We start from the raw sequence: 27,345 nt of genomic DNA, 5'->3' as shown, positions 1-27,345 counted from the left end.
GGCACATGTATACTTATGTAGCAAACCTTTCTGCACATGTATCCCAGAACTTAAAGTTAAAAAAAAAAGAATCCAATCTAGAGTCAGATGTTGCTTTAAATTGTCATATCTCATTAGCCTCCTTAATCTGGAAGACTTCTATAGCCTTTCTTTGATTTTGATGACATGGATATTTTTGAAGACTATTATAGTTTCCCTCCATTTTTTTTTAATGGAAAATTCCCCATTTGTGTTTGAAGTTTGCTTTTGATTAGATTGAAGTTATGAATTCTTGGCTACAATGCTGCATAGGTGATGTGATATTGTTCTCAGCATGCCACATCTGGAGGTACCCCATGCCCATCTCTTTCTGATGGGTGATGTCAGTTTTGATTATCTATGTAAGATGTTGTCTGATTTCCTCACTGTACAATTAATCTGTTTTTCCTCCCTTGTAGCTAATAAGCAATCAGTAGAGAGACACTTTAAGGATATGCAAAGATTCTCATTCTCAAAGATTGCCTTTCAGACTTAGCATCCGGTGATGATTCTTGCTTGATCAGGTCTTCACCATAATGGTTGTAAATGATTTTCCAACTCCAGTTCTCCCTCAATATTTGCTGTTTGGCTCTTGGCGTTCCACTGTTAGCAAGAGACCTTCCTGTATTCCTATTTATTTGTCTGTGTGTCTGTTTATTATTGGTATAGGCTCATGAATTCCTAATTAGTCAATGGTTCACCCATCACTACTTTGCTTAATTATTTTGGTGCCCAAATTGTCCCAGATTTGGCCTCTGGGAGCCCCTTCAAACTGGTTCCCATGCTGTTACACAAACACACCTTTGCTCTATTGTAAGCCCCTTGAAACATTATATGCCTCTTGAGAACACATTAGTATTGTGACCCACATATGGTGGTAACTTGAATGTGTGTGTGTTGGGAGGTAAGATGTGTTTCTTGGATACTTTCTTGGGTTCCTTCTTGCTATTGTTAAGTAACATCTATAATGCAAAGATCTAAACCACATCCAACCAAATTGTTTTATCGTTAGGAACTTCGACATGTCAGAGCACCAAAAAGTTCTACTGATTTGCACTGGGAAATTCTAAGAGTATTGATCTTTGATATTAGATTCTCTCTTATCTGTGAGCCTCTTTTTACCAAGCTGTGTTGCATATTAATATCCATCTTTGATATTCACATGAGAAAGATCAAACAAGAATCTTCAAGTGGAGATTATTTTTTTTTTTAAACCAGGAATTCTAAACTCAGATATCTGCTAGGTTCAGGAAGAAGATCCAAATGAATGAATAAGGCCAAGGCTTTAGCATGATGTGGATTGTCGTACACTGGAGAGCACATACCCTTCCTTAAAGAGACAGCAGTTTCTCAGCGTTAGTGATTTATTTCTATGTAGGAACACAGGTGCAGGATTGCCAGATCTTCTCATTTTTTCAAGACCATCCAGAAATCCAGATTTTTATGTAACATCTTAAAATGTTCTAGTCTTTACATCTCATCACCTAATTCCAAAAATATGAAAGCACATTTCATTTCTACAAGCCAAGCCACCTCGCTGAAGGACTTGTAGCCCATAATTATATCAAAGTACAGAGTCAGAGAATTAAAAGTTGACCTTTCCTGAGTTTGAGGATAGAATCTGATGATTCGGTGATTTCTTATCTAGAAGTGAAAGTGTTTAACATTCCCTTTAAGGTTTCATTAAAAACACAAAACAAGATATAAAATCCATACATGTAACACCCAAACAATTTTCTTTTCATGGTAAATTGCAAGCATACAGCTAAAGACTACCCCCCACCCCCCAAAAAAGTCACCGTTCCCAGTAGTTTTCCAAGTTTTCACCTGCATGAAAATTGATTTGGACCCCTCTCCAGAGCACCATTCATAATCCATCCCTCTTGGCCAGGGAGGTCACAGTGTGTCCTCCAGCAACTCTGACTAGAACATAAGACTAGAGGAGGAAAGTGCTCAGATTCGAAAAAACTGAAAAATGTCCTATCATGAGATCCACTTCTGGTAGCATTCCTACAGAAACAGGACACAGAGAGATGTTCAGAAAAGAAAGCAAAGGGTCAAGTGTAAACTGATAGGTCTACTTCAAACATGAACCAAGAGGTTTTATTTGATTATATAGGTCAAAAGACTTGTGGAGCTTGAGGGCCCCACAAATCGGAAGCCAGCTTATCTACTCATAGCAAGAAGGAGGACAGAAAATACCATGGGCATCTGAGAAATGTACTGTGTTATAAGTTGGCATTTGTGATTTTTCTTTAGAAGAAAAAAAAAGAGATGGAGCTCTAGGCATGGTGTTTGACTGAAGTGGAATACCGCATATTTTTTTTGGTGTGTATTTGCTTTAGCAAAGTAATAAAACAAAAATTTATAAAGCGAAGGTTTTCTTGGTAAGAATTCAGGGGAAATATTTGTGAAGTCTTGACCAACTGCACATACTGAAGATGATCCTCCCCTGGAAATGACTTCATAGCAAGGGGGAAAATGACAGTTTGGGCATATGTGTTAACAAGGGGACAGTGGTCCTCACAATCCATCTTTGTTCAGTCTCAGAAAAGAAGATAACAATAATTTATCTCCAGACATTGGATCAGTAGTTTACCTGATCCAGTCTTCATCTGCATGATGAAAAACGGATCTTATAATTGCAACTTATATACACAGTACATTTCTCAATTGCAACTTATATACACAGTACATTTCTCAGATGTGCGTGTTATTTTCTGTCCTTCCTCTTGCTATGGATAGATAAGCTGGACTTCCGATTTGAAAGGCCCTCAAGCCCCACAAGTCTTTCGACCTATAAAATCAAATAAAACCTATTGATTCCTGTTTGAAGTAGACCTATCAGTTTACACTTGACCCTTTGCTTTCTTTTCTGAACATCTCTCTGTGTCCTGCTTCTGTAGGAATGGTACCGGAAATGGATCTCATGATAAGGCTTTTTCAGTTTTCTGATCTGTGCACTTTCTTCCTATAGGCTTGTGTTCTAGCCAGAGTTGCTGGAGGACACACTGTGACCCACCCTGGCCAAGAGGGATGGATTATGAATGGTGCTCTGAAGAGGCGTCCAAATCTCTGCACTCTAATCTTTCACCTACATTTTCTAGTGGACCCCTACATCTCTTTCCTGCACCAAACAGCATCCCTACCTTTAGGAAAACTATCTCCCGGTGTCTCATGGCAAAGGGCAAATGAGTTTCCCTGAGCACTGGTTTTTGCAGACTCAGCCTCACAGGACACAAACCTGAAACACAGTTGCTCACACCCTGTGTTTACTTTTATTTCCAGCCACATCTGGAGTCCAAAATTCATAAGTTTATTGCCAAGCCTTACAACAGTTTACTGAGTTTGTACGTTAAGGGAAGGGGGAAAAAATGCTCTCCTGACTTGTCGAGTGTAAAATGGATGGAGGAATCAATGGGCGAACCCTAAACCCCAACCATGTTTATTAACATCTGCGGCCTGCCGGCAGACGGGGAAGGCGTGAGCGGGCTGTGTTTGTCTTGGAGGTTTTAGCTTAGAGAGCTCCATGGTGTACTCTCTCCATATATATACAGCCAGGCATCTTTTTAACCCACCAGAGACCAGGGGAGGGAAACAAGGGCTGTTCAGAAGCAGAGGAGCCCAGGTCCCATAGGGGAAGAGCAGGGATGGGCACTTGGCCGTGTTTACAATCAGGGCAGTGCAGTGGGTGAGCCGATTCTTGTGACGTACTTGAGGCTTAAAAAACGATCATAAATCTGATGTCTGTCAAACAGGGCTGGCATTTTCTTTTCCTTTCACAACTAGGTTTTGTATGACCAAAAAACAAAAAACTCACTTTTTTTTTTTTTTTTTAACAAGAAACCCTCAAAACTCTCATGAGGAGTATCCCTCTATTTAGAGTCCACAGTTGGGGTGGACTCAGTGGTGCCGGGAACACATTGAGTGTTTTGGTGGAGGCCATAATCTCTCTCTGCTGGACGAAGGTGTCGCCATTCGTATTTTTTTTTTTTTTTTTTGCATTTTTATAGAGACGTTGGAGTGGGAACGGCCACACCGAACGGGCCGAGACCTGAAACTCTGTGTTCAACAACTTGGTTTTTACCAGGGACTTGCCCAGTTTGCTTTGGGTCAGACGGGAGCACCCTGAGCAAGCCAAGAGCTCCTTTAGTTTGCTGCCCTTCTGCCATGAATATAGCAGGAACCAAGGGGCAATTCTGTAAGGCCCCAGCATGGAGGGAGGATGTGCTGTTTGTGGCCGCCAGCCACAGACCCTCTGCCTAGGGAGAAATGTACTGGGGATGTCCTTTTAGCAGACGGTTTGGCTCTCTGGTACCTCACGTCTGAGGTGAGTCCGCCAAAGAAAAGGGCACTTTTTGTGGTCAGAGCCCAGGGCTTGGACGAAACCCTTGGACAGAGGCGGTATGTGCCCGGGGGAGGCGTGGCCCACCAAGGAGGAGAAAAACCCCCCTGTCTGTGAGGAGCGTGGCTGCCAGGCCTCTCCACTCAAGGAACAGTGAGCGACTGTTGGAAAGCTTGGCCTGCCCCGACGTCCAGGTGTGCCCGGCCAGTCAGGTGTGTCATCGCATGAAAAGCACGAGGCTGTGTGTCCGCCGGCCCCATCGCCACCCACCTCTGCTCACTCTTGCCAGAGCTTTCCAGATACCCTGGGGACTTGACCCTCTGCTCTTAACGCAGGCTGGGTGGGGTCAGGGCTTCCCTCCCCCACCACCCTCACTGTACCAGATCTTCACGTTCCCCATTTTCCACAGTGGGCAGCGTCCCAGCCAAGCTGTGAGCTCTCGGATCTGAAGAGCACACTGCTTTTCAGGGCTTTTTTCCTGGCCCCTGGCCACACTTAGCTGCTAGGTTATTTGGGCAGGATTGTTCAAGGGTGTGAAACCAATGGGGCCAGAGAGGGAGGCTGGGGCTCAACCCAGTGGGGTGAGATTTCCCTGTGGGCTTTGGGTTGGGGGCACTGACGCATCCCCAGCAGGGCCTCCTGGAAGAAACCCAGCCTCTGAGATGCCAGTACTTTTCCATGGGTGGGTGGGGTGGGGAGGAGGAGGACTTTGAGCCCCGGTGACCTGGCCGCCCAGGGATTTTCCAGGCTTGCTTTGGGGAGGTTATCCCAACTAGGGACTAGGAATCAGGAAGCCTTCATTTTATTTTGTAAAATTGTAACCAAGCTTCGCACTTATAATGATAAAATGCTGGGTGGACGTACTGGAGGTCCTCATCAATGCCTTCCCAGAACCCTCCAGACCACAAGGGGTCTTGCCTTAGCAAGATGAGTTATCTGGAAAAGGCAACAGCTCATGATTTTTCCCGTTGCTTCAAAATGTACTGTCATGTTACTGAGCTGGGTGGAAGGTGCTAGAACAAGGACTGCTCTCCAGGGCTCTCTGTGTTTCTCACCTTACCTCGAGGTCATGCCTGCAGTTTGTAAAAAGGAGTGTTCCCCAGCCTGTATCCTCGTGGGTCTTGTGTTCTCCCAAGTCTAATTATTTTTTTTAAACATTTTCAGAATTTCCCCTTTCTACAGTGTGACTTTGGAGCTGGGGTTCACCCCAGTTCTGCCTGGGGTGCAGCCAGCAGGCAGTTCCCTGGGTGCATTCTTGCAGCTGACTGTATCTGTGTCAGGCATCTGCTTCATGTCATTTTCTTGGAGGGGCCTTTGCAGTTGCCGTGATGCTGTTCCCATCCCCGTATCATTCTACTTTGCAGAAACTTCATGATTTATAACCAAGTGTTTGTGTTTACTTGTTTTGACCTGTGTCCCTCTGGAATACACACCAGACAGGCAGAGGCGAAGACCTAGCTTCCAACATAGCATCAGCCACGCCATCGATGCTCCATTAGGATTTGAGTTAACACCTCCAGAGTGGGAGATGTGTGGCAAATTAAACCCCGACTGCTGTTGGGCAGTTCTGCATTTTGGATTCCTAGGTCCCTGCAACTCTGGTTTATACTTGGCTGCTTCTAGGGAAAGGGGGATAAAAGGGGATTGTCATTTAACATTGAAACCTGATTATTTACCTCTCAGACTTACAGCATGCTCAGAGCTGTGGGATTATGGAGTATTTATTTATTTTTATTTTTTCTTTTTATAAAAGCTAGAGGCTGGGCGCGGTAGCTCACGCCTGTAATCCCAGCACTTTGGGAGGCTGAGGCGGGCGGATCACGAGGTCAGGAGTTCGAGACCAGCCAGTTTGAGACCAGCCTGGCCAATATGGTGAAACCCCATCTCTACTAAAACTACAAAAATTAGTCGGGTGTGGGTGGTACGCACCTCTAATCCCAGCTACTCGGGAGGCTGAGGCAGGAGAATAGCTTGAAACCAGGAGGCAGAGGTTGCAGTGAGCCGAGATCGCACCACTGCACTCCAGCCTGGACAACAGAGAGAGACTCCATCTCAAAAAATAAAAAAGAAATAAAGTAGAGACAGGGTCTTCCTGTGTTGACCAGGCTGGTCTTAAACTCCTGGCTTCAAGTAATCCTCCCACCTCTGTCTCCCAAAGCGCTGAGATTATAGGTGTGAGCAACTGTGCCTGGCCTTATGTATTTTTAAATTTTTATTGGTGTATTTATTTTAGATGGAGAAAAGAAATGCAAACAGGATCATGTGTTCTCACTATTGGTTGTTATTGTTATTGCAGAGATGAATAATTAATTATGGGAGTATTTTTCTTAACCAATAAATTGCGGTCTTCTGCTTCTTGGCAGTATCTAAAAGTAGTGGGTTCTGATTTGGTGTTAGTATAAGTCCCCAGTTCCTTCTGCGGTTGCCTGTGTGAGAGGTGGCCCTGGGCACCTCAGAAGCTACTCATTGTGTGACCGTGTCAAGTGGACACTTTCTGAAGACGGGCTCAAAAGGCTCACATGTTTCGTCACTCATCACAGTATCCCTTTACACTGAGAGCCTGGTTTTGGTTATGAATTCTCAAATGCCTGGAGGTTGGGAACTTTGGAGTCTTCTCCAAGTATCTTCTGATAGTCAGAACCTTCTGGTTGAAGGGCCTAGTTGATATGAATGTCTACACAAGAGGCCCGGGACATTTTTTGGGAGGACAGTATGAATCTTGCAGGCCCTGAGGTTTAGACAGTAATGGCTGGGCTTGGAGTTTTAGGCTTGGCTTTGCTTCCACCCCAAGGCTTCTCTTTACCCCAGATTTGGGCACCCATATTTCACTGATCCTACATAACCATAAACAAACAAACAAACAAACAAAAACCCAAGGTACAAATATCCACTGTATACAATTTGCAAAGATGTAAATAAGGCAAGTGTCTATCTGAGGCTCCTAAGCCATTTAGTGGTCAAAGTTACAGCCTTCAGTTCTCTCAACACTCTCTTGACTACATGATGTGAAGTTTTACCTGTTATTTATTGGAAACGGCCTGGCAGAATTGGACTCCTCTACTTCTTTCTACACGTAAGATACCGAAATAATCTCCATCCCTATACTAAATGGAGGATGTTTTGGGAAGTGGGATTTCTTTTCTTTTCTTCTTTTGAGATGGAGTCTCACTCTTGTTGCCTAAGCTGGAGTGCAATGGCGCGATATCGGTTCACTGCAACCTCTGCCTCCCAGGTTCAAGAGATTCTCCTGCCTCAGTCTCCTGAGTAGCTAGGATTACAGGTGCCTGCCACCACGCCCAACTAATTTTTTGTATTTTTCATTGAGATGGGGTTTCACCATGTTGGCCAGGCTGGTCTCGAACTCCTGACCTCAGGTGATCCACCCGTCTCGGCCTCCCAAAGTGCTGGGATTACAGGTGTGAGCCACGGTGCCCGGCCGGAGTAGGATTTCTTAAGGTGAAACTCTGAAATGTTTTACATTCATCTCACAACAGAAAAAGATAGTTGGTTCTGGACCATGCCTTCAAGAGGCATCCATCTTAACAGAAACATAAGCCTACAAGTTCTTGTAATACAAACCCAGCTAGAAACTTACAAGCCATGAGAGTTGGAGGCAGACGATGTGGGGCTCTGAACAGCCCAGTAGAAAGAGTTGAATGTATACCAAATGATACTGGAAACCAATAGTCCTAAGCTTGTACTGATGCCTACATTAACTTGAAATTCTACCTATTTTTTTTTTTTCTGAAACATTTAAGGCAATTGGCATACCCAATCTCCGCCTCTTCAGTTATAAACTTGAACCTTGACTTGCATACGTTGGTAAAACTTTGCTTGCACGTGTCTTGGTTTCATGCATGATTCTACAGCCTGTATATGTGCACTGTGGAGTTGGACTACGTTGAGTTTCTGCATTTGACTGTAAGCCCTTGGAGGCAAGGCATATGTTTATTCTTTGCTCCTTTATACGCATGCCATAGTGTGCAAAGTGATACTCCTCAAGAGGCTGTTGAACCACATGTTTGGGGTTTCTGAGACTTTCAGGAGGAGGGTCAGACCTCTCTTGCTTTGCTCCCAACCTTCTTCCTCCCTGCCTTCCTCTCTGGTTAATCATGTCTGTTGGACTAGCAGGTGTCCGGGGTACTGACAGGTCCCATGTCGGAAGCCTAGAATGGGATGACTGAGGCTCCCATCTCTGTCTTTATCTTAGACTTTGGGTTTAAGTAACTTTCTGAAAACCACACTCCTACCACAGCACAAAAGCCAGTGGGGTGACACGAGGAGCAGGCCTGGGTTCCCCTGGTTGCCTGGTTCCAAGAGGGGCCCATCGTCCTGGGCTCTGGGGTGGCCTTGGGATTAGGAGAGCCCAGTTAAACAACCTTCTCATCAGGCTCCTGGTCACAGCACGCGGCTTTAAAATCAGCCGAGCCTGGCAAAGAAGATGCCATATTATGGGGCTTTAGGATTTCAGTTTAGTGTTTCAGAATATCTGCACATTCTTACCTGGTAAATCATTTCTTTTCTGTTAGGATTTTCTGATAAACCCAAAGACACCTTCAACCATTGCCCATACATGGCTTCCGCAAGGAGAAGAATCATCCTTTTACCTCCTAGCTGGCTTTCCTCCTGCAGTCGAAGATCTTCAACCTTTCCCCATCCCTTGACCACTGCCCCCCAGCTTGGTTCTCCTGTGTCTCCAGACACCCCAGAGAGACAGGAAGGAAGAGGAAGCATCGTTCAGGTCTTGCCAATGGAGATGATAAAGCAGGGCAAATGCAGGCCCGAGGCCACACGATCCCTGCACTCCTGTGAGCTCCTTTCACTTACTCGTCTGACTTTGAGCACAGCCAAGTGCCTCCCTATGGCCTCATTCACATACCACCTCTGCCAGGCTTTCTCATTTTCTGTCCTTGGCGATTAATTGATCACCTATTATCTGCCTGCCTGGTGGTGTGCGTGCCTTAAAAAGCTATAAAAACCTCGGTGTCCAAGATGGCACAGCTGGAGAATACCAGAGTTGCCATTCATACTCAGATACACCCAACAGCTTTCTTACCAAGTGAACCCTTTGGCAGATGACCCTGTGGCCATTTCCCTCCTCACCAGCTCAGATGCCCCCGCCCAATAACCCAGGGAGGTGGGAGCCACCTTCTCCCCCAGCCTCAGTGTGCCCATGGATCATATTCTATATATTAATGTATATATTATATATAATATACACAAACATATATAATCCATATCACAAAATATAAGTGTTGGTTGGTATCATCTTTCTTAGTAGATTTCCACTCTGGAAAGCCTGGAAGCTGCCTTCTCTTCTTTGCATTTCTGGTGCCTGGTCTAATCCCTGGCACATAGTAGGTGTTCCATCAATACTGAAATACCTTATGGTGTGTGGGTGATTGTAGAGAGAGGTCTTTGCCCACTAGTTTCTTGTCTTTTGTTGTTATAAGGTTGCCTGAGGGCTTAGTGATGTTTTTTTCTTTAAGAAAACTCCTTCTTCGCTAAGGGCTGTGTGGTCGCTGCTGTCTATTTCCATTAGGCTGTTTGGCTGCAGTGTGCTCCTGGTGGTGATGCGCTGGGGGGTGAGTGTGAGCCTCCGTGCAAACCTCAGGCCTCCCCTGGCTGCCCATCTGTCATTAGCCATTTGCCGGCAGACACAGCGGGTGGGGGGACACCTGGAGAGGGAGCCTGGAGTGCTCCGTGTGGCCTTTCCAGGAGAATGCATTTGGCTTTCCATAAAAGACTTCTTGCCACGGCCAGGCGTGTGTGTCCAGTAGAAAGCTGAAGATGTTCGGTCCTTAGAATAAGCAGTGGCTTTCAAACCGTGTGCTCTGGGACTGGCTGGGCCTTGGAGAGGCATCAGTGGCGCCCTGGGGAAACAGGGCACCAGAGCAATGGGTGAGGTCCAACCTGTCCTGCTCACGTCAGCCAGGGCACATCCCACTGTTGTCAGTTAACTGTTGGGGTCCTGGATTACAGTTTGGGAGGGAAAAGGGAGGTTTTTAAACCCACACAAACACAGCATTTACTTTACTGCAGATACTGTTTGAAGTGCTGTGTTCGTTCATTTTCACGCTGCTGACAAAGACATACCCGAGCCTGGGAATAAAAACAGGTTTAATTGGACTTACAGTTCTACACGGCTGAGGAGGCCTCAGAATCATGCTGGGAGGCAAAAGGGACTTCTTACGTGGCGGTGGCAAGAGAAAATGAGGAAGAGGCAAAAGTGGAAACCCCTGATAAGCCCATCAGATCACGTGAGACTTATTCACTATCATGAGAATTGCATGGGAAAGACTGGCCCCCATGATTTAATTACCTCCCCCTGGGTCCCTCCCACAACACATGGGAATTCTGGGAGATACAATTCAAGTTGAGATTTGGGTGGGGACACAGCCAAACCATGTCAAGTGCATTACAAATATTAACTGATTTCACCCTCAGGACAGACTTGTAGGTAGATACTATTACTATATCCACTTTTCACAGATGAGGAAACTGAGGCACAGAGAAGTTAAAGCATTTGTCCAAGGATGATAAACAATGGAGATGGGATTCATACTCAGAACTGGCTTGACTGTGGGTTCTGCTGCTTTGAAGAACTAGGTTGGAAAACCACCAAGAGTTTAGTCCACACTGCCCCCGACTCCTGAGTTTGCTGAACCAGCACCACCGCCTTCGGTGTTGGTTCAGGAAGTCGCCCTTGTCTGATAGGGAGGGTGAGCCTCTGAAATAAGGGTTGGGAGTCATGCAGTGTGGCCCTGGTCCCTGGGGGCTGGGTGTTAAAACTCAAGAGAAGGGGGAGGAAGGGCTGGGTCATGGCCCTGTGGACATTTCCCTCCTCCCCAGCCCAGACACCAACCCAGGGCGGCGGGAGCCACCTTCATCCCCAGCCTCGCTGTACAGCTATTAAGTGGGGATTTGCCAATCAATAAATCAAGGCACCTGAAAAATGAACTGGGGAACCACACTGACTTTCCCCCCCTTCTTGATTAAAACAAACAACATTGTGAAATGTCAACCTGTCAGTCGTTTGGAAAATTTGCGGCATGGAAAGGCGATTACCCAAATGACTTTTTAAAAGTATGAGAATTTGCCTGGCTGAACGTTTTTTAATTAATGCCGTGAGTTAACATTAATAACTATTCATAGCTCAGTGAGCTGGGCTTGGGGTGGGTTTAGGAAACATTTGGTATCTCTGGCAGGGACAGATGTTGACCTGGCCGGTCGGCAGCTTTTACAAACCGAAGGACCTCAGGGTCTGGTTGTGCATGAGGACCGGGGAGGACAGAGCTGTTTGCAATAGGTGTGGGCTTTTGTGGCATTGTGAGCATTTCACGTTAGCATAAGTGTTGCTGCTGTGCAGGTGGTCATTGGGGCTTACAGTCTTCCCCAGTGTCCTTCCCCACCCCTCCCACCATTCTGGTGAACAAGCCTCTTGGGATTCTTTGAAAAAAAAAAAATGTTGCTTGGGGTCACACCATTTAAACTTACCTCCCTAATTTTCTGTGATCTCATTTTTCCTTAAAATATCATTGGAAAAGTGTTTTTGAGTGGAGCATTTTATTTTCCATTTAAACATGGTGAAACCGAGACATAGGGGCTAAGGCTTGGCATGAGGTTGGTGGACCTGGGCCTAGGACACCTTCTGTGGTTCCGCCTTCACAGGCTGGGAGCAGCATTTGACCACAGTGACATCATGATCTCTGCCAGGGGATGCTCGGCCTCTGTGGCCTCTGCTTTGCTGATGGCTACGGACACCGTATTCAGTGGGTATCCCTAGGGGCAAAGATGTGATTTTAAAGGAGAAAACTCCCGATGGGCTCATAAACTTTTTTTTTTTTTTTTTTAAGCACAGTGGGTTGGGCTCCATCTATAAGTTCAAGTTAGTGACTACTCTGCTCTAGGAAGACCTGGGAGAGAGCTGAAAGTTGGACAGTCGTTAGCAGCTCCAGGTGGAGGTGGATTGGGAAAGACTGGAGGGATAGACAAGCCACCAAGAGCAGAAGGTCCAGCCCTTCTAGTTGAGCAGTCTCCAGAGAGCTCTGCTGTTGCGGAGGTTGTCTGCACAGGTTGGTGGAGGACCACAGACCACAGAGCCAAGGGCATACCATGCTCTCAGTTAACCAGGGCTACTCCAAAGAATGAGTTGTGCACTGTGCTAGGCTCTAGGAATTCAAACACATGAGGCCTGTTACCCACCCTAAAGGAATTTAAGGTCTTTTTGGAGCAAGAGGATGGAGAGCCTGTTTCCCATTTTCTTCTTACTATTATTTTGGAGACAGAGTCTTGCTCTGTTGCCCAGGCTGGACTGCAGTGGTGCGATCTCAGCTCACTGCAACCTCCACCCCCAGGGTTCAAGTGATTCTTGTACATCAGCCTCCGGAGTAGCTGGGACTACAGGTGCACACCACTACACCTGGCTAATTTTTTTGTAGTTTAGTAGAGACGGGGTTTCACCATGTTGCCCAGGCTGGTCTCGAACTCCTGAGCTCAGACAATCCACCCACCTTGTCCTCCCAAATTGCTGGGATTATAGGCGTGAGCCACCACGCCTGGTCCCCCGTTACCTTATGCTTACTGCTAAGCGTGGGACATAAGCAGTGAACCCCGTGGCTCAAGCATGAGCCTTCACCAAGGGCCAGAAAATCAGGAGGCTTTTCATGTGGTGGTGGGACTTGGGGTGGGCTTCAAGGGAAGGTATTGCAGAGAGGCAAAACAGGGAAGGTGTTACAGGTGGTGGGGAGCAGTGAGCTTTAGTGTGTGGGGGAGTAGAGATGAGATAAGATGCCTATAGGGACATCTTACAAACAAGGCTGGAGAGGGAAGAGAAGGGATCAGAGTACAGGTGGCTTCTCATCTCTGGCCTCAGGCAGAGAGGTTGGGTCTGTACCTGGAAAGCAGTAGGGAGCCCTTGACAACTACTTAGCAGAGACTGGAAGAACTAATTGATGTTTTAGAATGATCAGCTGGGAAAACTCTGTAGAAGGGACCAGAACAGGCAAGTCTGAAATCAAGGAGCCACGTGGGGAGTTGCTTTAACAGTAGAAGGTCATTCACAGCTTTACCCCTGGATCTAGAGAACCTTGGTGCAGAAGTTGACACAGCCGCTTACCAGCCATAGGACCCTGAGCAAGTTTTAAATCTTCCTGTACCTCCTTGCCGTATCTTTCACCCAGAGATGCTCGTGTTCATTCATTCGTTCAACTCCAAAAGGGCCTGTTTCAGGTGCTGATTGTAAAATAGAGAATAAAACAGACAAGCTGTCTGCACTCAAGTATCTTAACAGTCTCGTGGACAGAGACACAAACCAAAATGAAATAGACAAGAATGATTTTAGATTAGGCTCTGAAGTGTGGTCTGAGTGGAGACTTTGGAAGTTAAGCAAAATGTTTCAAGCTAAGGAAACAGCAAGTGCAAAGACCCTGAGGCATCAAAGATCTTGGAGATTTCCAGCATGGAAATGGAAGAGCAGTGTACAGGGCAAGAAATGAGGGAGGATTAAAGGAACATATGTAAAGAGATGAGGCCAGGTGCGGTGGCTCACACCTGTATTCCTAGCCCTGTGGGAGGCTGAGGTGGGAGGATGGCTTAAGTCAAGAGTTTAAGACCAGCCTGGGCAAAATAGGGAGACCCCATCTCTACAAAAATTTTAAAAACTAGCTGGGTCTGATGGTGCAGGTCTATAGTCCCAGCTACTCGGGAGGCCGAGGCATAAGGGTTGCTTGAGCCTACAAGGTTGCGGCTGCAGTGAACTATGATGAGGCCACTGTACTCCAGCCTGGGTGGCAGAGCAAGACTGTCTCAAAACTAAAAATGAAAGAAAGAGGGAGAAGGAGTGGTGGTTGAGGTGGGGGGGCAGCGGAGAAGGGAGCAAGAAAGGAAAGGAAAGGAAGAGAAGGGAAGGAAAGGGGAGGGAAAGGGAAGGAAGGGAAGGAGAGGGAAAGGAAGGGAAGGAATATATGACATTATTATTATGGGAATATCCCAGACCTGATGGTCATAGGAATAGAAGAGAAGATGGATCATGAACAGCATTAGCAGAGGTGCTTGGCATTAGCAGAGGTGCTTGGATCCAGTGATGAGCTTTATGGGAGGGGAGGGCATCCCATCTGGGTGACCAAGAGAGTGAGGTTCAGTTCCCTGAAATGGGGAGGTGCTGAGAGGAGCCTGGTTGAGGATATAGGGGGATTTGTCTGGATGTGGTGAATTTGAGATCCTGGCTGGAATCAGTCATCAGCCTGCCCTGTAGGCATTTGGCAAAATGGGGCTTAGGAAAAAGGTCCGGAACAGGGGTTTGGGACATCTTCAAGGAAAAGGGGAAGCAACAGGAATTAGGATGGGCTGAGGACTGAGCCTCGGGTTCCCCTTTGTGCTGGACCCGGGAGGAAGAAGGGGAGCCAAGAAAGTAAGGGGGAGCTTCGGAGGTCTGGGCACCTGAGCGAGGCCCCCTTGTCACCTGAATTCCCACCTTCTTGGGAGGCCTGAAGAGTGAGCAGAAGGAATCTGAGGATCAAGTCTACTCTTGCTTTCCTGGGCTCGTGTGGGGCCACAGACCCCGTATTTCTAGCATGGCCTCTGCAGGCTGTGTCATGGAGCTTGCCCTCTGCTCCCAGCCTGGGCTTGTGTAACAGGCGTGGCAATGTGCAAGGGGCTGTAGGTCCTGAACCGAAAGGAGGGTGTTGTGAGAACCGTCTGTCTATAATGGCACAGGTATTTGGGAAATGTCACAGAGCAGGTCTGTTCAACCCTATGGCCTGCAGCCTGTCAGCTGGATTAGGATTCTCAGTCACGTTCACATTCAAGCCAATATTGACTGTATCATTCAGTGGAAAGAACTGTCCTCCCATCCCTGTAATTGACAGCAGCACTTGCCATCTGGGTGTGTCTGGCTCTTGTCTCACTTTGGGTCATGTCAGTGGTCCCAAGAGTACCCTTTTGGGGGTATTCTTTATCCTTGATTTCTAATCCATCTCTGATGGAGCAAACAAGTCTGTAGCTTCTGTTTTTACTGTTTTTTTTTTTTAAGTACACTTAATAATTTCATTTCTAATTCAAAACAATGAATGTCCATCTTATTTTTATTATCTTTTAAATACCATGACACTTTTGTCTTCATCAAACAATGCCTGTTTATTTTAGACACGTAAAAGTAGGAAAATAAATCACTGTTAAACTGACTACCCAGAGATAACTAATGCTAACCTTTTGCTTCCTTCTTCCAAGTTTGCTTTTGTGACCCATGCAATTCTATAATTTTTTTCACAGTATTAGCAATAGCTAACATTTATGCATTACTTGCTATGGTGCAGGAAATATGCAAAGCAGCTGAATACATAGTTTAATTTAGAATTAATTGTATAGAGAGAAACAAGCAATATAGAAAAAAGCATAGTCCTATTTTACATCCTCAAATAAAAATAACAGTTATGGTTGTAGAGGGTTTACAAGGGGCAAGAAGTAGTCACTACAGCTATCCCCATTTTTCAGTTGAGAAAACGGACACCCAGAAGGTGTCAAGACTAAGCTGGGTGTGGTGGCTCACACCTGTAATCCCAGCACTTTGGGAGGCCGAGGCGGGTGGATCACCTGAGGTCAGGAGTTTGAGACCAGCTTGGCCAACATGGCGAAACCCTGTCTCTACTAAAAATACAATGAATTAGCCGGGTGTGGTGGTGGACACCCGTAATCCCAGCTACTCCAGAGGCTGAGGCAGGAGAATCACTTGAACCTGGGAGGCGGAGACGGCAGTGACCTGAGGTTGTGCCATTGAACTCCAGCCTGGGCAACAAGAATAAAAAGCCGCGGCGAAAAAAAATTATAAAAAAAAAAAATGTCTAGACTAAGATTTTAGTCTGCAACTCTTTGCCTGTAGAACCCATGCATGTGTGATATGATTTTGATCATTTAATAATATGCTGAGATTGTTTTGTCCTTGTGTCTACAGCATTTTTACTGACTCCTTAGCGTTCTCTTACTCCTCATCCATGGCCTCTATTCACACCTAGAATGGATGGCTGTTCAGAATGAAGCCTGTATCTTCCTGTGTTCACCTTCAGGAAGAGGGATATTTTTCTTTGCGGTCTCTCAGCTCCTTGTGAGATTCCTCAATGTAGCCTGCACGGAGTGGGTGTTTATCTCCTTCCAAAAAGTGCACACTTGTCTCACCCAATTTGGAGCTGGAGTTTGTGATTTGGCTAGAACTCTGCAAAGATTGCACCCCAGCTGATGGTAAGTTTGCACGTTCCGGTCTCTCTTTCCACCACCTCTCACTGGGTCACGTAGAATCCCTCTGGGCGAGGCACAAGAAAACAGCATTTTCATTGCTTTAAGTCAGAGGCAGTTGTTTAGAACTGGTTTGTTTTTCCATAAAGTCATTGTCCTTGAAAACAAAAAATATATATATATATGCACACACGTAGGCACACACACATACCCACCTCTACCCTTGTATATATATTTGTTTGGGCAAAATATGATAAACCTTAGCCCAAAGTGGAAGAGTTTGGTGCCCACGCCAGAGCAAAATACTGTAACCCTCCACTGGTAAGCCTAGAAAAGCAGAGTTTCTCTTTCACCCAGGTCAGTCTCAGAGAGAGGCGCTTTTGAAGAATTTTGTGAGTAGCTCACACGGGTATTAGATGCAGGGAAGCTTGCGTTATTTCTCTGACAGACTCACATTTCCTGTAGGCTGAAAGTGTGAATGCTAACCCTCTATATTGACCGGAGCCTTGTCTTTCAGGCTCTGAGTATGTGGTCATTGCAGGGCTGACTTGGGAGGTTGGATAGGGAATGAGCTTCCGCAGGGGAAACCCCCAGGAAGACAGTAAAAGAGAGGAGAAAACTTGCCGGCCTGCCATCAGGTTTGTTTTTGTTAGATGAAAGATAATCCTTGCTTGGTGTCAACTTGTCTTGGCGTTGCGGTAACAATTCTTTGGTGATCTGGCTCTTTAATGAGCATACGAGATGAGCACCGACTCCTCTTAATCACTATCTCCTCTGGAAAGACTCCTTGGAAAGGGAGAGCAAATGAAAGAGAGAAAGAAAGAAAAAGGTGTTTGGAGAAATGTGTATATGTGAGTGTTCTCCAAGTAAACATTTCAGAGCCGGGCCAGAATAATTAGGAGGTACATTGCCATCTGGAAATGTTCATTCTTTTATTTACCTTGTATTGAGTTTGTTCCAACTAGTGAATCCCTTGATATGGGATACCTGAACTTCTCTTCCTTATAAAAAAAAAAAAAATCACACGTATCTCCTAGTTGGTGCTTTCTTTGATTTTAGCTGAGCTGGGTTAGGTAGTGCGTGGGAAAGATCACCAGGCAGCTTGCTTATCGAAAAGCCAAGCCTGGATGCGGTGGGGAGGGGCGGGCAGGAGAGAAGGCCTTCGTCTCTCCTGCAACAGGAAAATAAAGGAGATAAATAAACCCTAATCCTGACCTGGGGGCAAATCCCAATAAAGATCCTGGTTAATTTTTCTTGCCGATCCAACGCTGGAATTCATTGTGAGAATTAGACATTCTGCGGCACTAATTTGCCAGATCAGATTGTATAATTATCTTTTATAGGCCTGGGTGTGATGTATGCTCCGTGTTTATGCTGCAGGGGGCTGAGTGTGTGTGTTTGGCCTTCAGAGTTGCTGCTCCGTCCTGCCAGCCTGCACTTCTCACACACAGGCGGGGGTGGCAGCTGTTGGAGCTTCTGCCTGTCCAGAAACAGGCCCAGGGTGCCGGGGCCTGGGATGGACTTGCCTGGAGTGGGTCAGAAAACTTCCAATAGAACCCAGGGTAAAAAGGATGAACCTATGGGAGGCAGGTGGGGGTGAATCCCCTGGCTCAAGTGGGGGTCTCTGAGAAAGAGCATTCAACAAGGGGTTTCAGTAAAGGCTGACAAGTTTGGCGACTGGAAAAAAAGAGTAGGTAAATTCAGAACCACATGATGATGTTCATGATCTTTGGCACTTTTGTCTTCCTAGGCCCCTTCCTCCATAAAAATAAAACATTAAAAATTGTATTTTATGGGCCAGGTGCGATGGCTCGCGCCTGTAATCCCAGCACTTTGGGAGGCCAAGGCAGGCGGATCACGAGGTCAGGAGATCGAGACCATCCTGGCTAACACGGTGAAACCCTGTCTCTACTACTATAAACACAAAAACTTAGCCAGGCGCGGTGGCGGGCTCCTGTAGTTCCCAGCTACTCGGGAGGCTGAGACAGGAGAATGGCGTGAACCCGGGAGGCGGAGCTTGCGGTAAGCCGAGATCACGCCACTGCACTCCAGCCTGGGTGACAGAGCAAGACTCCGTCTCGAACAAAAACAAAAACAAAACCATTGTATTTTATGGCCGGGCACAGTGGCTCACGCCTGTAATCCCAACACTCTGAGAGGCCAAGTCAGGTGGATCACATGAGATCAGGAGTTTGAGACCAGCCTGGTCAACATAGTGAAACCCCGTTTCTACTAAAAATACAAAACCAGGTGTGGTGGCTCGTGCCAGCTGCTTGGGAGGCTGAGGCAGGAGACTCACTTGAACCTGGGAAGCAGAGGTTGCAGTGAGCCGAGATCACGCCATTGCACTGCAGCCTAGGGGACAGAGTGAGACTCCATCTCAAAACTAACTAACTAACTAACTAACTAACTAACTAACTAACTAACTAACTAAATAAATAAATATTGTATTTTACAATTACAGTGATACAAAGATGAATAGAATTCAGGCTGGATTCGTTGTTATCTAGGCATTCGTATTACTGTCATTTTATTCATTCTGGTTTTAAAAGGAATTAGAACATTTTCTTGAGCCCCCTAAAAGTACTGGGGGTCCAGTAGATGTGTTGGCCTTGGGTAGGTTTCTAGAAATTGGACCCAGTGGTTTGATTTCTTGACTACTTGGCCTGTTTTGTTGAAATCACTCCACTTTGATTTTGGACCCATCCAGAATGTCCAAGAATTCCCCCAACCTGCAACTCCTATTCTGGCCAAAGAGGGGGCTCTAGCTCATAAAGTGTTGACATCCCATTCCCGTTCCGAGTATTTTTCCCTCTCCACCCTGGTCTTCTCCTGTAGCGTGTGGCCGCCTTTTCCAGCATGGCCTCTTGCGTTCCTGGTGCACTTTTTGGAAAAGGTGGTGAGTTTGTGGGACTGGACGTATTCTAGCCTAATGTCTCCTTGTGGCCTCACCTGCTGGGCCTTTTGTTTCTCGGTTCCTCAGTCTAAGGTGTTCTGGAGGAGAGGGCTCTTCCCTCTTGGTTGGAGGTGTCTTGTTGCTGGTGTTGAGCTGGGAACCACTAGGTGGTGTATGGCTCCAGGCATCCCTGGGAATGTCTGGAAGGAACTGGGAGGGGTGGGGCAGGGGGTGCGGGAGTCAGGGAGGGACCCTTGGGGGCAGGTTGTGGGTAGCCAGTTGCAGTCTGTGGCCTCCCTCAGAGGTTTGGAGTCGGGTGTGGCATGCTGCTGTTGGCCTCTTTCCGAGGGAGTGCCATCCACTCCCTGTCCCACCGCCGTCCGCGGCAAGGACAGTAAGGGCAGTGCTACGTGGTGGGGAGGTGTGTGTGAAGTCATGGAAGAGCTTCACAGGGCAGATGCCAAGGCCAGTGGGCCCCGGACAGAGTCAGGCTCCCTGGGCGGCCCTGCGTCTTGGTGGCCCTGGTCATCCTGCCAATGCAAAAAGCCAGCAGGCAAGAGACCCCTACTCCCTTTAAGGACCAGAGCAGAAACAAACCATTGTGTTGAATGCAGTGATCTAGGTGCACTTCAGGGTACAAGCTGGACTGCTTCGAACAGGATTACAGGAAAGGGGGAAGGGGGCAGCTGTCTCTTGGGACATGAGTAATGTCTCTTACCCAGTTGGCACTTGAGAAGTCAACGGGGCACGTCTCTGGGGCCTCCTGGAAAAGTGGTGTTTTCCAACACAGGGGAGAAAGCTGTGGCTGGAGGTAGGGGTGTGGTCAGTTTGCCTGAGGTTCCTCGGGGGCATAGGAGGGGCAAGAGGGGATACCTCTAAGTCCTTTCAGCTCAGATTGTTTTGAGGACCCCCAGCGCTGGGTTCATCCAGGAGAGGTTTAGAAAGGCAGAATCTCAGGCTGCCACCCCAGACCCCCCGAATGCAAAATTTCAGCAAGACGGCCAGATGATCCTCAGAGTCTGCTACTTATTAAACTTACCTGGGGAACTTAAAATAACAAACAAACAAAAAATCCTAGTGCCCAGGCCTCACCTATAGCAGTCAGAGCCTCTGGGGTGGGGCTCAGGCTTCAGAATGATTTTCCAGCTGTCCAGGGGAGGGGGCGGGGATTTCCACGAGTAGCCAGGTCTGAGAGCCTCGGTTGTAAGCCTCTGCCTCCCCTCTTTTGCCTATCCCGCACTGTAGGATTTCAAAAGGATCCCTCTCCCGTGTCCCACTACTCTCTCTCCCCAATCTCTGCGATTATTAAATTGGCAGAATTGAGGCTTCACGGGGACAGGGTGAAGAGTTAAGACCGACTCAGGATAAAATGTGCATCCCCCGTGGAGGGGTAACACTGAAGCTACGTCCATTCAGGTGGGCTTTAGCTTGAATGAGTTTATTGGATGCTTTCCACCTAATAACAAACTGAAAATGGGTTGCGCATGGGGGTGGCTTTGTATAAAGTAGAAACAGCAACCCATTCCAGATGCCAGGGTTGGAGTTGGTGGGTCTTGTGAAGTTTTGCTTGCTCTGTTTTGGTGAGTTTTCTAGCATTTGCAAGGTAGGTCCAGCATTGGCCAGTTAGGTCCCAAGTGTTGCATGATTCATCAGGGCTAAAACTGTCGACCTCCTTTGCCCTGCATTCAAGAGCCTATGCATTCGAGGTTGGTCCTGGGTTAAGTTCATGCGTGTGATAGTGGGAGGCAGGCCCAGCAAACATGTATTGCTGCTGTGGGGGTTGGGGGTGCTGGAACCCAGGGGGACCTCCAATCTGATCTGGTGGTAGGTGCTGGTTGATGCAGTTGGCCGCAGGGTACCCGCTCAGCCCTGTCCTCAGTAACTCAGAAACTACCAGAGTGATAATGTATAATGTACACCCAGCAAAAGAACAAACACCAGCCGGAGACAATCCTTTCTCTTGTGTGTGAAGGTTACAAGTTTTCCGTTTCAAATCTGATGGTATTCTTTTTCCCTTTTTTCTTTCTTCTCTCTGTTTTCATTTGCCAACCTAAGGGTCTAGAGTGATTTCTTTGAGCCTAATGATGGGGAAAGTTAGAATGGGGCTATTATCTTTAAACACCTTTTGAAATACTACTCTTCCTGGTGTCGGAATTAGATTGAACAGAGGTTGGGTTTAAAGATTAAATATCTATTTTAGCAGCAGAAACTGTGCTGATATCTGTGTATGTTTGTTCAGGAATTATATGGGTGGGATGAAAGAGAAACCCACACAGGAACGTATAATTAATAATAGTATAGCTGATATTTATTGAGTGCTTAACAGGGACCAGACATGGTACTAGATGCTCCTCATATGTCATCCCATTAAGTGAATTCAGACATATAATAAATTAGAACGTATAAAAATTCAAAAATAGGATCATAGGAGTAAAAGACCCAATAAAAACAGAACAACTTGGCACTGTGGCATTAGATTGTTTTGTAGTAAATGTCCATTGTAAACGTAAGTATTTTTATAACTTGAAAAAATTACCATCCAGTGTAAATATCCATTTACATCGTAGTTTATTCTAGGTCAAGTTTGTGATCGTAATAAACTGTATTTCTTTGAAAATATTCTTCAGTTTGCTGTATCTGTAATTGGCATAGGAAATGAATTACTCCCCTTTTTTCTGATGAATGTAGTTTTAGTCTATATGGAAGAATAAACAGCTATTAAGCTATGTGCTTGTGGGGAGCTGTCTGGTACTGAGGAACCACTCCGTCCACATTTAAGCTTCAAGATGAGTTTCATTATCTTGTTTCCTGGTGTAACTCTTCTCTTATTTTTCTAGGCGGAATCAGAGGTTTCTGGCTGACTCAGTGGGTGCTTTGTACCAGGAAAGGACAAGAAAGAGGTGAGTTGCACTTGGCAGTCATAGTACAGCTGCCTCCCTGTGGCTCTTCTTGCTTCGAGGTTTTGCTCCTTCTTCAGTGCAACTCTTTGCCCAGACATCCCTAAAGCCCCCGGCTCAGAGCAGCAGTTGGCAGGCAGGAGCTTTGCAGTTAGCCATCGGAGAGCCCCAGAGACACGGGCTGATCAGTACAAACAGTCATCACAATTAATTCAGGCCAGGCTGTGTGTTCCTGGCTTTTACTTGAATCAACTCATTTTCACCTCTCACAACTCTAGCAGTCAGGTCCTGTTATGCCTAACCTACAGATGGGGAGAAAGAAGTTCAGTCACTTGCCCAGGGTCACACAGTTAGCGAGTGAGGAAGCCAGGCCTGGGCTGTTGCTGGGATCTATGGCTGTTTCGAGTGACCGTGAATTTTCCCAGCTCCCTGGGTCACCATGCAACAGCTCCTGCTACCTCCCCTGAGCACACCGAGTCCACTGCAGGGCACAGAGGTCTTGCAGTTTGCAGGGAGAACATGAGGCAGGTGACTCAAAGCCTGTGGGTCCAGGAGATAAACAGGTGGATTGCACCTGCTGGCCTTCAGAAACACAGAGACTGTCCATGGGGTTAAATGGGATATCAGGGCTTTCTGGCATGCTGCCAACTGAAGTCTGCTCCCAATAAAACAGGATGTGGAACAAGGGGCCGCTCTCCTACTGCAAGGGCTGGGTTTGCCCAGGATTGTCTAGATTCCACCATCCACAGCGGTTACAGCACTGGTTGTCTCAGTCGTAAGTACTAAGCTAGAAGCTCAGAACATGGTCAGATTTGATTGGAAGCAAATCATCTCAAGTAGTATGAAGCCTGGGAGAGGGCTGTCCCCGCTGCCTACAGAGCCACTAGGGGTCATACTGGCAGATTGCAGGTCCAGCAGCAGCAACAACAACAACAAAAACAACAACAACAACAAAGGAAATGAAAGGGAGTGGGGAAAATGGGCAGGAGGAGAGAGGGTAAATACACCCTTCCTTCTGTTCTGATGGTGTTAGGGCATGAGGGGTACAGAGTACAGGGAACACCCAATGGGGACATTATGCCATGGAGCAGCTAATACTGCTTGAGTTGCTGTACAATACAAACACATCTTTGGAACTAGACAGATTATGTTGCAAATTTGTCACTATCAGTCTAGTATAGTGGTAGAATGTAGACCCGGATGCCCTGGGTTCAAATCCCATTTCCACTGCGTCTTTGCTTTGTGACCTGGGGCTGGTGACCTTCACTTTTCTGAACTATGCTTTCCACATTTATAAAATGGAGATAACAAAAATGATCTCTTCCATGTTTTGAAGTGAAATGGGAAAATACACAGTTCAGTGCCTGGGATGTATTATGCATTTACAATGAATGTCAGTGGTTTTTTTCCTATGTTTTACAGTCTCCCTAGCTCTGGATATGATCTTGGGTAAATTACAAAGCCTCAGTTTCCTCATCTGTAAGATGCTGATGCTAATACCCTGTCCTCAGGGGAGATTGAGAATTGAATGAAATAACCAAATCCAAAGTCTAGGTCATAGTAGATGCCTATTAGTTCCTTTCCTTATTTATCTTTATCTTATTCCACGCAGCTCAAGTAGATGGAAGGTGGACATTGGTTTTAACTCCCCCACCCACTAGAATACTAAGTCCTGACAATGACTCCACAGCAATTTTCCATTTGATCCTTCCCCTCCCTTCTCCCAGCCACCCCTCTGGTGTTGGCTTTCATAGAACAAGCTGGAATAACCACAAGGGGCCCCAACCTTTGGACTCCAAGTCTTTCCTCCCCAAAGTAATCCTATTGGTCTCTTCCCTAAGCCTCTTTCTGAAATCCAGCATTGGACATGGCATTTTCTTATTAGAAAAAAATCCATCATGGCTCTCTGTTTATTATCCCAGCAACCAAATCTCACTGGACACTCCTACCTCACTTCCCATCACTTCCCACGCACATTTGGATCCTTTCAGCCCAGCTCACCTGGTCTGTATCCCACCCCAAGACTGGACTTGACTGTACCCTGCCACCGTGCTCAGCACACCCCCTCCCTGTGTCATCATCTGTGTACCTCACCTGCTTAAAACCCCACAGCCATGGGACCATGGGACTGGCGGCTCTTTTACCTGCCCACCATCTCATCTTCAGAGCTTCACCTGCAGTGCTGGCTCTGCCTTCCCAGCTAGTGTGCTGAGAGTGGGATGAGGGTGGGAGGGAATCTCTTCATCCCCCACCATCCTTTCTTTACTGGTCATCCTGGGATCCAGGGAGCATGCAGTAGGGGCCCAGATGACGGCATGCACTCACCGGTGGGAGCGTGGGCCTGGAAAGAGTCTATGGTTGAAGTTACTCTTCAGCTACTGTTTGGGTTTGGATGTGTATTGGGGTGGGGGTTGATGAGTGATGCCAAGGGGATTTCCAGGCAAACTGCGGGCCTGTCTTTCTGGAAGCAGCACCTTCTGCCTTTGCCAGCCCTCTCCCCCACTCCCCAGGGAACCCCATCCCGAAGACCAGCTCATTCCATAAGATGCATAGCCCCCTCCCCGTGAGTGGCAGCAATTCCACCCTTCACTTGTTCATCAGTTCATTCATTCATTCACTCACCTAATAGATATTTACAGGACACTCACTGTTCGCTGGGACTGCTCTCTCTAGGCAGAGAACAGGCACTGAAGAAAACAGGCTCCATCCTGCTGGCATGGAGCTTGGCTTCTAATGGAGTATATGAGTCCGTTTCCATGCTGCTGATACAGACATACTTGAGAATGGGTAATTTATAAAGAAAAAGAGGTTTAATGGACTCACGTTTCCACACGGCTGGGGAAGCCTCACAATCATGGCAGAAGGCAAAAGGCACGTCTTACGTGGTGGCAGGCAATACAGAATGAGAACCAAGTGAAAGGGATTTTCCCTTATAAAACCATCAGATCTCGTGAGGCTTATTCACTACCATGAGAACAGGATATGGGGAACTGTCCCCATGATTCAATTATCTCCCACCAGGTCTCTCCCACAACACTGGGAATTACAGGAGCTACAATTCAAGATGAGATTTGGGTAGGGACAGAGCCAAACCATATCATGGGGCCAGGAAAGACGGGAAGCATTGGGTCAGCCATCATTGTTCTGTTGTCTTTCCTGTCCTGCAGCCACACTGGCTGTCAAGGTGGGGTAGGCTAAACAGTAAAAAATAGTAAGTATGTAAATTATCTAGTATGTAAGGAGGTGATAGTGTTATGGAAAAAAAAAACAAACAAAAACAAAAACATAAACAAAAAAACAGAGGCAGGAAAGGCAGCTTCAGTGTGCAATGTAGGGAGAGAGGTGGAGGGCAGGTTGCAGGGCTGAAGGGAGAAGGCGACATTCGAGCACAGACTTGCAGGAGGATGTTTTGGAGCCCTTGGAACAGAGGGAGCAGGTACATCAAGGCCCAAAGCAGGCGCGAGTATATAGTGTGCTTGAGAATCGAGCTCAGTGAGCGCTGAGCGCTGAGGGGGTGGCGACCACCAGGCCAGGTCAGGCCCGGAGGCCTTGGGCCTTCCCTCTGAGGGACCTGGGAGCCAGGCAGGGTTTTGAGCAAAGCATGCTGTGATCCAACTCAGTGTGAAAAAGACCTCTTTACAGGGAAGCTGAGAGCAACAGGGAGACCAGTGGGAGGAGGGGAGGGCGGGGGAAGGGTCCAAGCAGGAGGGATATTGAATGTGCCTGTTTGTGTCCCTGGCACACAGTGGCACACACACGTTACCATAGAATGACATTGATGGTGGTGATGAGGTGAAGCGCCACGGTGCCACATCTCAGGGACTGATACCCAACAACCGTGTGACTCCCGGATTCAGGATAACCTCTTTCATTGGGGTTGTGGCTTCATATGAGGGCCACTCTCCTCACCCTCCTGCCTGCAGAGCCACCAGGGGTCACCCTGGCAGATTGCAGCCCCAGCAGCAAAAAAAAAAAAAAAAAAAAAGAAATGGAGAGGGGAGGATGGATAGGGAGAGAGATAGCAAATGCAGCCTTCGGGCATGAGGGGTACAGAGTGCAGGGAACACCCAACGGGGACAGTATCATGCCATGGAGCAGCTAATACTGCTTGAGATCATTCTTCGTGGCCCCCCTGAAGCTCTTTGCGGGGTCTCTTTGTTGTCTTGTGTCCTCTTAGCTCCCTCCCGTCTTCCTCCTCCCTCCAAGAAAGGACAACTTGACCACGGCAGGAGTGAATGGTTCAGCCGTCTTTCCTCTTTTGTCTTTCTCGTCCTCCAGCCACATTGATCCTCCAGGCAGGACAGACTAAGGGTGCTTCAGAGCTCACAGAACCAGCATGTCTTTCTCAGAATGCTTCCGGGGCGGCCCCGTCTTGGTGGTGATTAGCAACTGTCCTGTAATTGCACATAACCTGGAAACAGAATCTATAAGGGAATGAATGCCGGGTGCCCTTTGTTGGGGAACCTTGCTGTTCACGCACACTGCGGAGAGCTAGCTGAGGGCCGCACCAGAACCCCCTTCTACCTGATGAAGCCTTAGAATTGTGTACATGTTGCCGTCTGTTGGAAACGCTTAGAGAAAGGAAAGGGCAATGGGAGTGGTGGGGTTTTTCGCTGTGTGTTTCTCCCAAGGTTGAGTGTGTTTCCGAGTGATCCCGCCAGGCTCCTGGGCAGTGTGGACACCTTCCTCCCCAGTGCCTTGCATTCTTCCGCTCCCAGACCAATGGCCCAGGGAGATGGAGCAAGATGGTAGCCTCATGGCTGGGTCCCTGGAGCCACAGTTATAAACAGTGATATTACGATGTTACTGCCCTGTGTGGATTTCGCGTACTTCCTTTTAAAGAACTGTCACATTCCCTACCATATAGCTCCAAAAGTTTCTGTGGTGAGATCATGAGGAGGAAGGACTATTTTTAAAGATGAAAACTCTGACGCTCCAGGAGGACACTCTCTCTCTCCCCA

General features: G+C 47.1%; 1 long non-coding RNA gene across 1 annotated transcript in view; it reads left to right on the top strand.

Moving 5' to 3' along the window:
• LOC111542472 overlaps positions 1–27,345 on the top strand; it is a 185,447-nt gene that overhangs the window by 137,842 nt on the left and 20,260 nt on the right. Inside the window, exon 2 of the long non-coding RNA XR_002731574.2 lies at positions 22,325–22,387. This is a non-coding gene — a long non-coding RNA (uncharacterized LOC111542472). The remainder of the gene's footprint in view (positions 1–22,324; positions 22,388–27,345) is intronic.

Source organism: Piliocolobus tephrosceles, chromosome 16 (genome assembly GCF_002776525.5).
Source record: "Piliocolobus tephrosceles isolate RC106 chromosome 16, ASM277652v3, whole genome shotgun sequence".
NCBI lineage: Eukaryota > Metazoa > Chordata > Mammalia > Primates > Cercopithecidae > Piliocolobus > Piliocolobus tephrosceles.
This window is presented reverse-complemented; position numbering and strand designations above follow the sequence as displayed.